The following is a 19,301-nucleotide window of genomic DNA, read 5'->3' on the forward strand; positions in this document are numbered from 1 at the left end:
CGAGCATCAGAGATGCAAGCCAGGATGCAGCCAGGAGTGAATCGCTCTGCCTTCTTCCTTCTGAAGGCCAGCCAGCCACATGGCCCAGGGATAGGCTGTGTCTGTGTTCAGGAAGCTGTGGCCAACTTGATAATTTGTTACTTTGTTTCAGATCCCTACTTCCATAGTCTCACTTCCTGGGATAACAGCATCTATACTTAATCTTTAGCACTTAGAGCCTGTCTCTGGTAAGGTTTCATGGGGACCTTCACTGAGGCTAGGAATTCAAAGCTTGTTTGGAGCAAGTTAAGTTTGAAATAACAGTGAAAATGTGTGTTGTGCATATATGAGTCAGAGAGGTGGGGTAAGGCACAGTGGGAGAGAGGCAGGGCTAGGTACAGTGGGAGAGGCAGGGCTAGGAACAGTGGGAGAGGCGGGGCTAGGAACAGTGGGAGAGGCGGGGCTAGGCACAGAGGGAAAGGCGGGGCTAGGAACAGTGGAAGAGGCGGGGCTAGGTACAGAGAAAGGGGAGGGGTTAGGCACAGAGGCAAAGGCGGGGCTAGGTACAGTGGGTTTCTCATCAGCAAAGATGGCCTTTGGCCTGGAAGCTTTTCTGTTGTGGAAGACTGTCCTATGAATTTTAGAGTGCCCAGCATCCCTCTCCTGCAAGATACCAGTAGCGCCTACCCCCAGTTGTCACAACCCAAATTGTCTCCAGCCATTCTCAAGGTCACCTTCAGTTGGGAACCACAGAAATAGATGGTCCTGAGGTACAACCCTTGAACCTGAGCTTGGAAAGTGAGAAAATGCACTTGCTTCTTATGCTCCAAGTTACGCTAATGCCAGGGTCCAGGAAGAGAAGAAAGAAAGGGAAAAGGAGAGAGAGAGAGAGAGAGAGAGAGAGAGAGAGACAGACAGACAGACAGACAGACAGACAGACAGACAGACACTAGGCAGCATAAGCAAGGACATGGAGCTTCTGAAGTTGGATGAAATCTGTGCCAAAAGGCATGGCGTCAGACAAGAGTTGTGTGCTGTTGATAGAGTCAGTAGAATGTGGAACTGGGAACGAACGGACAGCTTTGGATCTGCACAGTCAAAGAGAACTAGAGGGGTGGTAACAGTAGGTAAAAAGTTTCCGAGTAACAGGGGTGGGATAGTAGGCTGAAGAAAACTGGAGGGAACGCGCCTTTATAAAAAGATAAGAGCTGTTTTCAATACATCTGTATGCTAATGAGCATGATTCAGTAGAAAAAGAAGGATTGTTGGTGCAGAAGAGAAAAATTAGAGCGTGTAATTGAGACGGGAAAGGGGGAATGGGACCTAAGGTGAAAACAACAGATTAGCTTTGGGAGAGGACAGTTATGCACCACAAACAGAGAGGAGGGGGTGCACGGAGGAAGGGTGGGAGGTGCACAGGAGAGAGGGGGTTACATAGTCCTGGTTGTAGGCATTTTGGACATCTCTTCCACCATCAGAAGAAATCTACTCAGGAGGCAAGTATTAAACACCCAGGAGAATAAGAGAGACTGTGTGCGTGGTGAGGAGAGCAGCCAGGGGCTGCTGAGCTGAGGCCTGGTGCAGTGAAGCACCCGGGCCATGCTGGTTGACAGAAACCTAGATGCGACTTGACATAGAATTAGTCCTGATGATCCTTTATGAAAGAAAAAAAATGTGTAACGGATTCTAAATATAGCCTCCTTCTTGGGGTTGCTTTCCTAAAGGTCACAAAGCAGCAGTGAAGACGTTGTCTCATCAGGAAGGGGTGTCAGTGCGGACTTACCCCCCCTTTCTGAGGGCAGTATGACCAGCAAGGGAAGGGATCGCCGGGCTCTCTGAGCTTCCTCTATCTGCACAGCTTCTGGGACGCACCTCTAGACCAGTAGTTCTCAACCTTCCTGATGCTGTGAGCTTTTATTAGTTTCTCATGTTGTGGCGACTCCTGGCCATAAAGTTATTTTTGTTTCTACTTCACAACTGTAACGTTGCTACCATTGTGAATCATAATTTAAATATCTGTGTTTTCTGTTTCCTAAGCGGCCCATGTGAAAGGGTGGCTCAAACCCCCAGAGGGGTTGAAAACCACTGCTCTAGGCAGAAGATTCTATGGGCTGAGCTAGAACTGCACACAGGTATATAGAACTACTAGGGGGTCAGCAAGAAAAGGTCAGAAGACACTGAGGCCAAGACGCAATCCTAGATCTCCCCTTCTGCAGGCACTTGTGATGGCATCATTGAAGGCCCCCAAGTCTTACAGACCATGAAAGAAAGCTACTTGTGGAGGAAACGGTTTATTTTCCTTAAAGACTGGTCTGTCATCAAGGGAAGCAAGGCAGGAACTCAAGACGGGAGCTTGAAGCAGAGCCCACAGAGGACTGGTGCTTATTGGCTTGTTAGCTCTGCAGTGCTCAGCTGCCATTCTTACACAGGCCCACCTTCCCAGAGATGGCACCACCGTCAGGGAGCCGGGGCCCTTCACATAAATCATCAATCAGGAAAATGACCCCACACACACATGGCCACAGGCCAATCTGGTGGAGGAAACTCCTCAACAGAGGACGTTCTGTCTGTCCAGGCATGTCAAGTTGACAACCCACATTAGCCACCATAGTGATCTAAACCTTTGACATACCCCTCCCTAGTTTACCAATAAGGAATAGACACTCTGCAGTGCCTGTATCACAGGCTGTTGGTACCAAGTTCATTCTCCCCAAAACACCATCATCCAAGACAGAAGGTCCAATAGGGCCAGGAAAACCAGTGCATTAAATGAACCTTTAGTTTCCACTTCTTACCGTACAGGTGGCTTTGGCGTTCAGCCACATGATAATACGAGATCCAAGACTGTTTCAACATATGTTAAAGTATGTGTATTTGTTATTTATAAACATTGCCATATGTGTATATTTAGCTGTATAGTTATTATAGGATACAGATATGTATCGTATAGACATAGGTACAGATGTGACGGTGGTGCTGGGCAGCTGTGACCCTTTAGGAGCAACAAGACACCTATAATGAGTCTGTGTTTCTTGCCTGGAGGCACTTTCCAGACACCTAACAAAGACAAAGAAGCCAAGAGAAGTCTGATGATCTCCCTGAGTCTGCTACTGAACTCTGCTGAGGTAAAGATGGGCAAACATCAGGAGGGAAAGCGTTAGCGAAGAAGAAGCTGCAAAGAGGGGAGCTGTAGGGCTCCATGATCACAAGTCGGGGGTGAGCTGAAAGTCTGTGGCTGACGAAGAAGAAGCTGCAAAGAGGGGAGCTGTAGGGCTCCATGATCACAAGTCGGGGGTGAGCTGAAAGTCTGTGGCTGACGCAGAGTTCGTTCCTCTTCTGCTATGCGTCAGTGCAGTTAGTTACCCGTTGGGAGTGGAGGGGGTCTGTACAGTTAGAAGAGCTGTTTAACAAGATCCAAACAGGCACTCATGATAAGACAAAGCTCAGGAAGCCTTTTCAGACTGAGGAAGAACTTCCTCAACCTGATTAATGACATCTATAAAAACAACCAACAGCGAATGCCACACTTGAAAGGGCTGGGTGCTCTCTCTCTCTCTCTCTCTCTCTCTCTCTCTCTCTCTCTCTCTCTCTCAGGAACAAGGCGTGAACATGTTCCCACTGCTTACTTAATGGTGCATTAGAGGGCCTAGCCAGTGCAACAAAAAGAAATACAAAACACAAGGGCTTGGAAAGGGAGAAGAAAAGCTGCCTACAAAAAGCATGATTGTAGGTGTGAGAAATCCTATGGGATCTGCCTTTAAAAATCTGCTCAAAATATTAAGTGAATTTAGTAGGCCAACAATCAGGGTAAAAAAATGTAAAAATCAACATATCTCTATCATTTATAATAAAATGAAAACACATAGGATGATTAGATTCACTTAACAGTTTGTGTTGCATATGTAAGACTTGTGCATGGAGGATTAAAGTGCCCTTGAGATTAATGGAGGGAGATCTAAGTCAATGCAAAGGCATACCATGACCATGGTCAAGGTTGTAAGACTCTGCTCTGTTAGGCTGTACGTTCTTCCTAAACTGATCAGAACACTCACCATAATGCCAAGTGGGTTCTAAATTCAAGCTGATTTTAGGACTTGGAGGGAAGCACAAAGGATCTAAAACAGCTTTAAAATTCCTAAAAAGAAAAAAAAATTCCTAAAAAGAATTTTAAATTTTAATTTTAAGGTTTCAGGATTTATATCACCTTGTAGTGAGCCAGCCTTAGTATAGAGAAAGACACACAGCTCCAGGGGAGATGTCCACCCATTCCCACGTACTCACTAGATCTGCAACAACGGCACCAAGGTAACTCAAAGGGGAAGATACAATTTTCCCAACATATGGACCCAAGACAATTGGATATCTATCAATCTCAACATTTATCGTATGCCTTCAAAAAACATGCCACTTTCCGGAAGAAAATAAGAAAGTCCTTACAATTTACAACTTAAAAAAGACACAAGAAGCCTTGAAAAAGAAAAACGGAGACACTGAGCTTCATAAAAAATCGTGAGTTAAAATTGAGTGCTCTTCAAATGGCTGGGGTAAGAACGTGAAAAGAGTGTCACAGACTCAGAAAATATTTACAACGTGCGTACCTGGCAGACATTCAAACACAGAGGTAACCTGACAACTTCATAAGAAGGCTGCACAATTAAATGGCCAGGGGGTTGGTGAGACGGCTCTGAAGTTAAGAGCACTGGCTTCCCTTCCAGAGGGTCAGGATTCAATTCCCAGGACCCAGGGCCATTCACAACCCTGTGGTTGGACCCAGTTCCGATGGATCCAGCACCCTCTTCAGGCCTTCATGGACAGCAGCCATACACGTGGTTCACATACATATAACCAGGCAAAAACATTCATACACGTAAAGCAAAACACAGTAAGTCTTTTAAAAATAAGCGTGGTCAGAAGATTTAAGGATCTATTTCTAAAAATTCACAGCACGTTTCCATTTATACAAAGTCACGAATCGAACAAACAGGATCCAATGGCTCCTGTCCTGGGGCAAGGAGATCGTCTGCAGAGTGGCTCGACACTATTTTAGAAGTATTGGATTTTGATTGCAGTTGTGGGTGTCTAAGCCAGTCTGAACTTATATAATAGTATACCTAAAGCCAGCGCGGTTTATTGTATATGAATGATAAATAGGTAAGTTAATGTTTAGAATACTCTGTCAGAACTGGAGAAATGGCCCAACAGTTAAGAGCATTTGTTAGGGGGGCTGGAGAGGTGGCTCAGTGGTTAAGAGCACTGACTGCTCTTACAGAGGTTCAGTTCCCAGCAACCACATGGTGGCTCACAGCCATCTACAATGGAATCCGAGGTCCTCTTCTGGTATGTGTTAAGACAAGAACAGTGTACTTACATAAAACAAATAAATAAATCTTTTTTTTTAAAAAAGAGAGAGTTCTTGAGAGAGAGAGAGAGAGAGAGAGAGAGAGAGAGAGAGAGAGAGAGAGAGCAGTTGCTGCTCTTGCAAAGGACCTGGTTCAAGTCCCACATGGTGGCCCACAACCACCCGCAACTTCAATTCCAGAGAGTCCAACAGACTATTCTGGACATCTCAGGCACTAGGCAGGGGCCTGATGGACATGCATACACTCAAACAAAACACTCATATAATAAAATAAAAATAAATTAAATAAATCCTAAGGAAAAACATGCTCGAAAAGATACATTGCATTTTGCTGCCCTGACAGAAGCACCTTAGGAATTTTAATTACTTTTGAGAATTTAACCTGCGAAGACTTTTTACTTAATTTCACTTTGCTGCTTTATTGCCTTGGCAACGGTACATGCTCTGTCCTTGTTCCTGATCTCAGAGGAGACCACTCGGGCTTTTTACTATCGGGTGGATTTTTTTGTTTTGTTTTATGTTGTTGATAGGTCTTCCTTTTCTAGAAAGGTTTCCTTTGTTTTGTTTAATTTTTAACTCCCATCACGAATGTCTATCGAATTTTGGTGATAAGTTCTCCCGAGTCTGTAGAAAACCTACTGTGAGTCCCAAAACAGTAACTGGAATTAGCACCAAGAAACTTCCCTGAGGTGTCACTGGGAGGAGGCAGCATGAGTGTGTACAAGGACTGGAGGGATCTCTTGCCTTTCTGGGACCATGAGACCAATTCAGAGCAAGAGGTCTGGCATTTTGGAGTCAACTAAAAAAATTCTGTTTAGCATTTCCAGTGCCTTGATCCTTACGTGATACACCAGAGGCCAAGGCAGAAGCCCTGAGTTCAAGGTCAAAGTCTAACTGTGGAAACAAGTAAAGAGGTAATTACCATGCAGTGTAATATAGACTTCAAGGGGCAGGGGCAGGTCTGCTAGGAAGCGTGGTCCCCTGCCTGGGATTTGCAGATGAGTGAAGAGTTCTCAGGGAAGGGAGCCAGATGGCAAGAGGAACATCAAGAGCTGAGCGATAGGTATGGCAGGGACTGGAGGGCCTCATAAATGCAAACAGACCCCACTGTGAGATCTAGCTGCACATGTGAGCACATTACAAAAACCCAGAAGTCGGGGTATAGAGCTGGAGAGTCAAGTCCAAGGAGGTGAATGCTGAAAGCCCAGAGCCCTCTGCAGGAGCCATGTCACAAAGCCAGTTGTGCTGGGCCCTCATTGGTCTCCTGAGTTTCCAAACAGAGCTCCCTTCCACCCAGCCGCATGCCTGGAAAGATCTCTCGCATGCCTGGAAAGATCTCTCGACACCAGGGGATCTCATTCAGAAGCTGGTGTGGGACCCAGTGCCAGCAGAGGAGACCCGAGAGGATGGACGCCTGCTGGAGGTCTTCAAGGAGCCGTATCTTTAGTGAGAAAAGGGCCTAGGGAACTTGCTTTCCCTACACTCCCTAGATGTCACATCATGATGAGTCATTGCCGTCTCCACGGTCTCATCAGACTGGATGATTAAGCCATTACTGGTGGTGTCATATCCAAGGAGGAGGGAGAAGCTTGGAACCCGATGAGATCAACAAGGAGCTGAATCAGTCCTCCATGAGGCCTTCCTACCATGACATCTTATTAGGAAGCTCAGAACTGTCCCTCGTCACGCCGTTAGGGCTGAGCTTGGTCATGACATTCATGAAGCTATGTCTCATCATATGTTTTAAATAGGGTGGCGATGTCATTCAACGGTACAGCACCCTTCCGATGGGGTGAAGCCATGGGCTCTATTATCAGCACCGCAAAAATGAAACACAAAGGCTTGATTACAGAAATCTACAAAATATTGTGACTATCTAGAGAAGTGTTTTGGGTGAAGAAGCTGTGCCGGTTAGAACACTTTCTGGTGACAGATGTGACTTCACATTCTTAAGAAGAGAGAGGAGAAAGAGGAGAGAGAGAGAGAGAGAGAGAGGAGTGGTAGAGGGGAGGGAGGAGAGAAGAGACTTACTAAGGAAGCTGAGCATGTTGAGAAACGTCTTCAGGAAAGGTTTGATCTAGCACTTTACTGCTGGTTTATCCAGCGTATTTTTTCTTCTGTCTCTCTATTCTTACCATCCTAGATGGCGATTCTACTCACAAACAGGCCTCTTTATTGTGTGTTTCCAAGATGATAACGATCAAATCCTAAGGCTCTATGTGTTCAATCAGGTGAGCAACAAGTCCACTTTCTTCATAGTGTGAGGTTTTAGTGAGTGACGAGGGTTGGGAATATTTACTAAGCCTCAAACCAATCATTGTAATCGGTAAAATGGAGTGTGCTAATTAGAGGAAGGGATTTAAGATCCTACTCCGGAAACAGAAGGCGTGCTATACCATCTAAACTATGCGACTAGGTGTTTCAGAGAACTGTAACAAAGAAAGAACAGCATGCTGGGGCTCTGGGGCACTGGGGTGCTGGGGTGCTGGGGCACTGGGGCTTTGGGGCAGTGGGAGAGGAACACCAGCCAGTGTCCCACTGGTAGCAGGTAAGGATGCTCCTGGGTCTCTGGCTTGTGCATCGTTGGGAGAAGCATATAGTTAACAAGGAGCACTTTTGGAAATCAGGTAAGGTAAGAGACACAGTGAGAGGTAGCTACCGGCTGGATGCTGGATATTTGGATTGAGACAGCAGTTTGGGTACAGATGACAGTGGTTCTAGTCAAGGGACTGGGAGAGGGAGAGACAAAGGCAGCAGTTTGAAGAAGCCTGGAACTAGAGAGCAGAAGAGAGTTATGAGTCACGCTGACAGAAGTTACCTTTTCAAAAATATATGTATAGATATGAGAAATAATCCTCCCTGTCAGCTTGACTAGTTTTAGAGTCAGCCTTAAAAGAGCACTTTCACGGGCTGAACAGATGACTCAGCGGTTAAGAGCATGGACTGCTCTTTCCAAGGTCCTGAGTTCAATTCCCACTAGCCAAGGGTGGCTCACAACCCATCTGTAACAGGATCTGATCCTTTCCTCTGGTGTGTGTGAAGTCAGCTACAGTGTACTCATATAAATAAAATAAGTAAATCTCATTTTTAGGAAAGAATATAGTCTATGGAAACATATTTAAAAATTAAATAACAATTTAAAAAAACATAGTGTTTCTGGTTAATGGAAGAGAGAAGACCAACTCTGAATTGGGGGTAGCATCATCCCATGAGCTGAGATCCTAGGCTAAATAAAAAAGAGAGAGAAAGAAACGAAGTAAATTAAATGCCAACACTCGAAGCGCAAGGCCCTGGGTTCGGTCCCCAGCTCCGAAAAAAAGAACCAAAAAAAAAAAAATGCCAACACTCATCGCTTTCCACATCCTGACACCATGAACTGTATCCCCTCAAACCATGAGCCAATGTTAAAACTTTTCTTCCTGAAGTAATTTCTATTAATTATTTTGTCACAGAATAGCTAATACAGTAGCAGAGTCTTGAGATACTTAAATGCAAGGGAATGGGTGGAAAATACAAGGGAGAGAATACAAGGTCCAGGAGAGAAATGGGATCTTGGATGATATGGGACTCTAGGAGCAACAAGCAGAGGTATCTAGCAAGCAGCTAGATCCACTAACTAATCCTTAAGGGGAACAAGGTACCTTTCCCACTGTGGTGACTGGGGCAATGTGGTGAGGAGAGGTAGGCATGTGTGGCTACCTTCAGTGAGCAAACAGATCTGGAAAACTGAGGGGGACCTGAGAGTCGCTGGGTTTTCCACTGTCTCTCTGAAGTGTTATCTCCTGGCAAGCAGATGAAAAGATCCCATGGAAGGTAGAAGACAGGCCCCAGGAAGAATGGAAGAAATGGTAGATTAGGAAAAGGGGACAAGCCTTGCTGTCTTGGGCCACATCATCTAGAAGGTATGTGGTCCGTTGCCATGACAACCTTAGCCCACCTTAAAATGGTGCAGACATCTAGAAAGCATAAAAAGGTCAGAGCATGGGGACATAGATCTTAGTTTCTGCTATGTCTTGAAGGTCTCCTCCAAAACTCTTCTTGAATGGGTGTGGGAAGAGCATTGAGAGATGAGACCTTGTAGGCTGTGAGAGTTCTACCCTTGTAGGTCGATGACGCTATTCATGAATGCGTTAGTTACTACAGGAGTAGGCTACTGAAAAAGCTGAGTTTGGAGCTGGAAAGGTTAATGGTACAGCCAGTGTTCTACATGCAAAACTCCCTGAGTTTAATTCCCAGTGCTGAATAGCAGTGCCCTCATTTGCTTTCTACTGCCGTGATAAAGTCCGTGGTCCAAGCAACTTGGGACATAAAGGGTGTGATTCATTTTACAATTCGGAGATCACAGTCCATCGCTGAGGGAAGTCGGGGCAGGGGCTCAAGATGGGAACCTTAGAGGCAGAAAAAGAAGCAGAGGCCATAGAAGGATGCAGCTTACCGGCTTGTCGAATGGCTCCTGCTTGTTTTTACAACCCAGGGTACCTCCCCAGGGGTGACACTTTCCATAGTGGCCGGAACCTTCCAATATCAACCGCCAGCCAAGAAAAGGCATTGTCTCAACCGGGATTCCCTCTTTGCAGGTGACGCTACCTGCTGTGGGGTTAACACCGAACTAACTTGCACAAACCGTATGGCTACTTGGATTCTCCCTCTGTGGTACTTTTATGCCTTTGAGCCATGCTACAGGGCAAAAGTTCCCACTCACATGCGGGTGTTAGGTTCATCAGTGCCAAGTTCTGGCCCCATTTCCTCCTAAAAGTTGTGTTTTCAGGAAGTTCCGACCCTCCAGTACTGTGAGCCAAATCGGCTTTGATATTTTATAAATGACCAAGGCTAAGATTTCTGTCATGGCCAAACAGAACACACAGGGCCAATCTGAAATGAAAAGTTATATGCTCCAAGTGAGCTGTGGTAACTCATGTGTGTATTATCAACACTCAGGTGGTGGAGGCAGGAGGATTGCTGCAAGTTTAAAGCCAGCCTGGGATACAAGTTTCAGGACTGCCTCTGTCTCAAACAAACAGAAATCGTTAAATAAGCAGTGTGATATGAAATAGTCGCCTCAATATCTCTGAGGGGAAAAAAAATACATCGGACCTGTAACTTTGACCTTTGACTCTTCCATCCCATGGTTCAGCCTGGAAACTTTCAGGCCCGGAAATGTTTTCAGAGGCGGACTTTGTTCCTGCTTTAGGTTCTCTCTCAGCCCTGTAAGTTAGTAAACTCAAGTCACAAGAAGTGCACCCCGAATAGTTCATCCCTAGGAAGTATAATGGAAACATATTTCTTGCTATCTACTGCCCATGGCTTTAAGTCACATGGCCACACTTAAGTGAATTTAGATCAGAGCTGAACTTCTGTTCTTCATCCCTCAAGCTTCAGGGCAAGGTCTCAGAGTCACATGTGGCTGTTGACAACCACATCACACAGTGAACAGACGTGTCCGCCACCACAAGACGTCCTATCAAAGCACCCTCTGAGAAGCTGGCCTGGGATCACACCAGGCCACCCATGATCTCCCAGTAGGCAGCACTACTTCTGTGCCTGCAAAGATCATCCTTTCGTGTTTAGTTTGCAAGGTGCTCCTTTGGAAGCAAGGGCCCTGTTTACTCTGGTAACAACGCTTGCTGTGACTTTATGGAAGGCATTGTTTGTCACATAGCACAGTGACTCCTCTCAAAGATTCCCAGAAAAAAAAACTCCCATTCTGGGTGTCAAACATAGCTCTGGGTCCCTTAAAGATTAGGTGACTTTCATGATGTAGTCACTGTATATCTAAAGCTGATCTCATTACAGTATTGTCCTTAGATGAACCTTGTTCCAGGTCTGGAGCCATCTTTCTGCCATCAAATAGGATACCACAGTTGCTCCCCTCTCCCTTTTCCTCCTCCTCCTCCTCCTCCTCCTCCTCCTCCTCCTCCTCCTCCTCCTCTCCTTTTCTTTTTCTTCTTCCTCTCTCTCTCTCTCTCTCTCTCTCTCTCTCTCTCTCTCTCTCTCTCTTCCTCTCTCCTTCTCTCCAACCCTTGTGGATGCATAAGGGATGGGGGCCATTTTCTAAGCTCACTGCCCCAGGTATTCGTGTTTGGGTTGTGGTTTTTTTTTTTTTAATTTGTAAGTTTTTCCGGAAACAGAAATAAAACACATTCACATACATGCATGGCAATTTAGATCTAGGTTATATGGCTATCATTCTTAACTTCAATGTTGGACCCTCTGAAGCAGTGATACAAAGCAAATCCTTTCTGTCAAAGCACAAAACTCAGATTTCCACCCCAGGTACTGAAAACATGGAGTTTGATTTACACATGGCCTGTGCCTTAGAGCCCTTCACTCTAGGATCCTTTCAACCACCCAGGATGACACCCCAAACCATCACTTTCCATATGCAACAGATTAGTCACTGCCACGGTGACAGACTTTCAAATCTAATCATGTGATAGGGTAGGATTCAGGACGTGAACTATCCAATGGTTGGCGCTACTGGCTGACGGCAGGCAGACTGTTGCAATGAGCCTGATGGTGTCTAGAGTGCCTTCGGTGTGTTTTAGCTAATGGTGTCTTAACATGTATCTATTGTGTGCACGCCCATGGTATGGCACATGTCTGGTGATCAGATGACACCATAGGAGGTAGGACTCAGGTACCTCCTTCCACCATGTAAGACTCAAGGATGACTCAGAACATCAGGCTTGGCAGGAAGTGGTTTCCCCTTAACCCATCTTGCCAGCCCATTGTGTATCTTTTTCCTCAAACATTTAAAAGAACCATCATATTGTCTTGCCTCCGAACTACTAGAATCTTCTTACAAACTATTCTCTCCCACCTTTTGTGTAACATATATTTTGCATACGTCATATACAAATCCATAAATGAGTACTGGGCTTAATTATTTATTTAGTTACCTCTAACATAGTAAGAAACAAAGATGCAAAGAAAAATTGAATAGTATTCTATTCACAAGATCCCAAATCCAAATCTGTGCCTTCTTTCCCATCACAATCCCCCAAAGGGTGAAAGGCTCAATGTCTCGCTTCTTACTGTTCTCTTCCCATTTTAAATGCTGATTACGGCACCTTATATTTACACGATGCCTATCTTTTTGCTATGGTAAAGGCAGGAGGAAAAAAAAGCATTGTCTGCATCAACAAGTCTGTAATCTTTCTTGAGAAGACAAGTGTTGTCTAAATGATAGCTTGTGAAAGCAGGCGAGTGCACAGAGAGCTCTGAAGTGACCTGGCAGGCTCTAGAGACAGGCAGGGCAGGCAGGGGCAACCTGATTGGATGCTGGACACTTTGCAAGTGCTGCGATGGTCCAAGACTTTGCCAAGAGGGAGAGAAGAGATGGGTGTAGTCGATGCAGCAAGGAAGTCAAGTGTAGAGATCCTTCTGTAGACGGTGCACAACCTTTCAGGGGGGTGGATCATTCAGTGTGATGACAGACGGATGCTCAGGCAGAGCTGCTCCGGAACAGCAAAATGACGGGGCCAGGCAGAGGGAAATGGAAGATAAGGAAGGAACTGTGCTAGCCTTATGCCCTTGGCAATCTACCCTAGAGAGTCAGGGAGAAATTACATCCAGGTCTTGGTGGGAGAATCATAGTGAAAGACTGTAGTAGAGTCCTGATGGCACTGGTCCCTCGGCACGAGGAAGAGGCAGTTTTAAATCTTCATCTTTGGACTGTGTCTTAAGCTTTCCAAAGCCCTTGATTAGACACGATTCTTTAGGTCTCACATAAACTCTTCAGGGAGGTTTGCAAGATGACTCCGGGAGTAAAATCAATTTCCGAACAAGCCTGACCACTTGAGTTTGAGCCCTGGATCCTTAGCAGAAGGTAAGGACTGACTTCCGAAAATTGTCAACTTGTTCTCTGGTTATCACACATGCCATAGCATACATACACCTGCACGTTACCCCCTATACATGCGAGCGCGCGCACGCGCGCGCACACACACACACACACACACACACACACACACACACACACGTATAAATGACAAAGGATTAAGTCTGAGAATGTGGGTCACCAAGTCCCAGAGGACTCAAAACTCTTTCTCTGCCTACCCCACGCTGCCCTAAGCCTTCTGACATCTGGAACTGAGAGCCATTGTCGATGCCCCTGACATTTCTCCTGTCACCTCTGCCTTCTGGCATGTACAGCCATCAGGGTGGGAAGAGTGGGCTATTCTGAACTTTCTGACTTGGAGGAGGATTCTGTGCAAATTAGGGTAAACACTTGCCCTTGTGTCTCCATGAATGTCTCAGTCTTAGGAGTCTGGCCTCCTGTGTGGGCCTAATTTGGGTCAGTCTCACCGAAATACAATGACTAAGTGGGGGGCTGAGAGCCACAATGTCTCTGAGTGTTTCTCCTCACTGTTGGCCTGGCTGATGTTGTCGGGAGTCCAGATCTTCTTTAAAGTGTGTGGGGGAGATGAAGTTGGAGGTAAGCAGTTTGCACATGTGGAATAACAATGTAAAAATTTTGTAGACTGCAGCACAACAAGATTAAATACTTTCGCTTGGATAAAAGAATTTCCACCTTCAGCACTTACACGAAGGAGCACATGAACCCAACACAACAACCTCTTTTTGCAGCACGCCTCACAGATCTCTGCACCTCTCAGCACCGCTGGGAGCAGTGTCTCCTATTGTTCTCGGGAAGAGATCTTTCTGCAGCCTGACAGACATGTCCCGTCTATTTCAGTCATTAACTAGGTGAGCCATGTGTGTTCCTTCCTCCCGAACCGTGAAGCAGCTTTCTGTCATTAATTTGCTAGCAATGTCACAGTGACCAGGTTTCCCAAGTTCTAGACCCCATTGCTCTGCCTCTGACCAGCGCCAGCACATAATCTTTAGAGAGCATTTTCCAGGTCTCCTGAAGCCTCGGACTCATGGCTCACTCGGACCTTAGAGACAGAAGAGCTCAGAGAACCACCAGCACGTTAAGATTAACTTCACCTTGGAACCATTCTGACACGCGGGTCTGCCTGAAAAATCTGTTCTAACTTCCAAACTTCTACTCATTTCTGAAATGAACTTCTATGTAGTTCCTTCCTTTTAGAAGGTACCCTAGCATTCTACTTTACAGAGAAAGAGAGAAACCAGTGGAGATGAGCCTTGCACTCCCCTAACACCCAGAAAACAGCTCTCCCCATCTCTTTGTTCTGTTACAAAATTATTGTTACCCCATCCCTGAGCTCTGAATCCTCAACCCTCAGGAAACTACACCATAGCTCCCTGCCTTTTCTCTCACTGAGAGTTGAGAGATACAGACATTAAACTCATAGCACACGATTCTGAATTGCCCCTTTATTTTGAATTTTGTTTTCTCTGTTATTAAACAATTATCAACCCTTTGCATCCTTCGCATAAAGCCAAACTTATGGTTTTATTTCTCATCTTAGATTTTAAAATTTAGCACTAGGGGTTGAAGAGATGACCCAGCAGTTAAGAGTACTTTGTGCATACAGGCCGGACATCCCACATATGCCTGTCATTTCAGCCCCAAATCTGGAAGAGTGAGGAAAGAGGGCTGAGGCTGACTGGCTTCCAGTCTAGAGAAGGGATGAACCCCGGATTCAAAGAGAGACTCTGCCTCAAGGGAGAATGCAGGGAGCACTAAAGGGGACACTTGGCTTCTCTGCTGGCCCTTATGCAAATACATGACGTGTACACCCCCATGCACATGCAGACATACTCAGGTAGACACATACCCACAAAGTCATTAAGTAAACATAAATTTAATTTAAAAAGTTAACACAAGCATTAATTCCTTTCTCTCACTGTGTTTGCCAGAGTAAGGTAACAAAGTCACGGTACTCCATTCAATTCTTTAGGAATATCGTCTACTTTATCCTTCAGGAGAGCACTACGAATAATATTGTATAGAATTTTTTCATTAAATTCCTATGTAACCCTGTTGATGACTTTATGGGAAAATCTTTAACTATGAGCTTGATGGATACATTATCGTAATTACCTTAATCAAAGTGGATATTTCTCTTTGGATTTGTTTTTTTCTGAAATTTCTATGTGTTAGACTCAAGTTTAATGGTGTTTTCTCCTGCCCTAATCGCTCATCTCTAGGGACATCCTCGTAGGACTATTCTCCGTTTGAACCTATAATCCTTCCTGTCATTCATTCACCAACGCGGTGCTTCTGTCTCAGATTTGCTATGCCCCTGCAGGTAATAGACATGGGTGGATAAGTGTGAGCACACTCACACATGCATACAGACACGGTCTCACTTAGCCCAGCCAACACTGTCCTCTGAGCCATCCTCCTGCCTCCACCTCCTGCATGCTGTGTGCAGACTTTCCAATTCACCTACTCTGTCCCCCAATCCCCTTGACCATTACACTTCCATTTAGAGGTCACTCTTCCTCCTAAAGCACATTCTTGTGGGAGGTTCTAAACTTACTTGTCCTGTTTCCCTGGATCTACAGCTCCTCTCTTCACCAAGCGCTTACAGTGAATAGATTGCAGAGTGTTTTCTCAGGGCGCCTCGCGCCTGCTCAGGAGGCTAACGTTAGGCTTACTGTCGCTCCTGTTCATGTGATGTGTCATTTCCCCTGCTTTAACTCTTCCTGACCTTTGTTCTCTTCAGTTGGCTTCTGCTAAGTCTGTGACATTACTTTCCGTAATCGTCTTTTGCTGTTATCAGTATTTTGAATGTGTGGCTTGATGTCCTTCCTTGGGCCTTTGCTTCTTATTCTTCTTCTTATGAATAACAGATTGTAAACTTTGTTTTGATTTTATTTTTTGAGAGTTTCACATGTGACTACTATATCTGCATCATTTATATGCCTTCCTCTCCTCCTCCAACTCCTCTTGTGTCCTTCCTGGTCACTCTCAAATTCATGACTGGCCTATGTTAACTTTTATTTAATTTTTACATATAAATACATTCCACTGAGTCCGCTTAGTATTGTTCATAGATATATGTGTACATATATGTATGCATATGTATATGTGTATATGTGTGTAGGTGTACAGCATTATATGTGTCTAGGTATACAAGTGTATATGTTTGTGTGTTTGTAGTATATATGTATATGTGCATATATGTATAGGTGTGTATGTGTGTATGTGTATAGCTGTATACACATATATGTATTTGTATGTATATATCTGTATGTACATATATATGTATGTATATGTGTATAGGTGCGTAGGTATGTAGGTGTATGGGTATATGATATATGCATTTATGTATATACATGTATATATACATATATGCATATATGTATGTATATATGTACAAGTAAGTATATTATCTATGTATATACATACATATGTATTTATATCTGTATATATGTGTATACATGTTGGATCAGATCACCTATCAGGATGCTTGTCCCAGGAATAAGTGAATTCTTCCTCAGTCACCATAAATTGTTTATATCTCTTCATCTTGGAGTGGGGCCCAATGAGAATTCTCTCATCCATGTTGGCATGTATTAAGATTTCATGATTACAGCTTCTCTGTCATACATAAGAGACACAGCTTGCAGCAGACATCTGATCCTCTGCCTCCTATAGTCTTTGCTTGGTGTTTTTTTCTTAGATGTTGGCATTGTGTTGTATGTGTATCCATTGGAGCTGGGCACTCGAGCTGTTCTCCATGTTAACCAGTTCTGGCTTTCCATAGTGGTCTCTGTCTGCTGCAAAAAGATGTTTTTCTGATGAAGAGCGGCAGCCGCACTTCTTTGTGGGTATAAGGATGAGTACAGAGTGCACTTAGGAATCCTGCTAGTTTATAAACATGGCACTAGTGTGTGTGTTCACTGCTGGTGGGATTGCAAACTGGCATGGGCATTCTGGAAATCACTATGGCGAACTCTCAATCGCTAAGAGTGTCAACCACAGGATCCAACTGTAGCACCCTGCACCGTGTGCCCAACCAACATCCTCGTCCACGGTTTCTTGCTCAGCCATCCTCATTGCCATTTGGGAAACAACCTAAATGGTCTTCAACTGAGGGATGGGTCACAAGCATGTGCTGCATGTACGTGAGTGAGTGAGTCCTAGTCAACTGGAAAGAAAAACGAAGTAGGGAAATGTGCAGGTAAATGGATGGAACTAGAGGATATCGTATAGACTGAGGTGACCCAGAAAATAAAGGTAAGACTCGGTTTTGAAGACGCTACACACTTTGTACACAGGACTTTGAGGAATCAAACTGAAGCTGACCCTGAAGTCTCCTTCCTGGGGACAAGCTCTCATGGTACCCAGAGGTGCTATGCGAACCATCAAAGGAGAGAATCGAACAACAGTCCTACCCAGCTGTGACACCTACAAGCCACCCCAAAGGCCAACATGACAAGGGTGAAGTAGTTGCACTTGTACCTTAGCGTCACCAACAGCTAACTGGATTTAAGGTCCACTCACTAAGAAGGAAAGGTGTCTGGTGCTGTAAAGCCTACCTAACTATCCATGGCTAGGGAGGTCCTGGGGCTTTACTATTAAATCCTGCCTATGCTTCATTCCCTTCCAGCCCTATGGGCACAACGGTATCTTTTAAATGCCTTTGCATCTCAGTGTTGCCTGTGGTTTCCTCTCATTGTGTTGTTTTAAATAATTTCTTTCATGTATCCTTTCATGATGAATTCTCCTTTATCTGAATCTTATCTTCTGTTAATCCCAGAACTGCCATTTTTGTTCACACACATTTTTTATATGCCTAGAATGAATTTGTATTTCCTATATAGTAAAGCAAAATAAACAGATACATGTGTCCATGTACATCTACGCATGCACACGCGCATACACACACACACACACACACACACACACACTGCATAATGATCAAATCTTGTGATTACTGTTTTCATCTTAAAAATTAATCACCTTTTGCAAACAGTTTCAGAATTTTCTACTTATTTTAAAATGTATCCCAAGTCATTATAGACAGTGGCTACCCAATCAGGGTATTTAATGGGTTTTTCTTTCTAGCTTCTTAGGTTATTTTTAAGTTGCTTTCCTCTCTTAGGGATGATTTCATGTTTTATGCTTTGAACTGATAAGTAATGTGTGATGCTTTTATAATCTATGTCTGATAGCTTCTGCACTGCCAATCTCTCCCCTCTGATTCCTGGCATGGCTTATTTCTGCCGCATCTCCATGCATGGCCTTATTTCCCCTTTGCTCTTGCTGGTGTTTGTTTCTTTGTCAGTGTATTGTTTAATATCCTTCCACAAAGCACTGATGGGAGGTTCTCTGAGGGGCACAGTGAACCATCTCTTCACTCTAGAAGTGGGTTTTGTGTTCCAATCGGGCTGTAGGGAGAGCTAACATGTCTAGGTCCGTTTCAGTCACATCACTGTTCCTTGAACAGCGAAGCAGCAACAACCAGGCATGCAAACCCCTGCCAGGGCTAGCTTGTGTCCTGAGGATGCTTGCTTCTCTAACCTTTGTCCCTTCAGCTTCAGTGCAGCTTCCTGTGGCATTTGTGTTGGGGGAGAAACTTCCTTTATGAACCTCTCCTTCTGGAGGTGCATCACACTGAGTCCTGGCTTACAGAGAAGGATGGTTCCCTGTTAGACATCCCATCTTGAGCAATACTAAATGGCTGTCTGGTGTTCACTGTGCTTCCCATCACCAATTCTGACCCAAGAACATGTCTGAAATTGTTAACCTAATGTTTTCATTGCATGTTGTAGATGGAGTGAGTCTCCTAATCCAGCATGCCATAGATGACGACATTAATCTCCATCTCTTCTCCCTACTTCTCTTAAGGAGGGACAGATAAATTCTTAGATGCCCCTTTAAAAAGTTTACTACACACACACACACACACACACACACACACACACACACACACACACATCCTATAGTGAATGTACCTCTGAAAAGAAAGAATAAAGACAGGGGCTGGAGAGATGACTCAGTGGTTAAGAGCACTGACTGCTCGCTCAGAGGTCAGGATTCTGATCTCCATGGTGGCTCACTGTAACTCCTGTTTTTGTC

The sequence above is a fragment of the Rattus norvegicus genome, chromosome 4, assembly GCF_036323735.1.
Source record: "Rattus norvegicus strain BN/NHsdMcwi chromosome 4, GRCr8, whole genome shotgun sequence".
Lineage (NCBI taxonomy): Eukaryota > Metazoa > Chordata > Mammalia > Rodentia > Muridae > Rattus > Rattus norvegicus.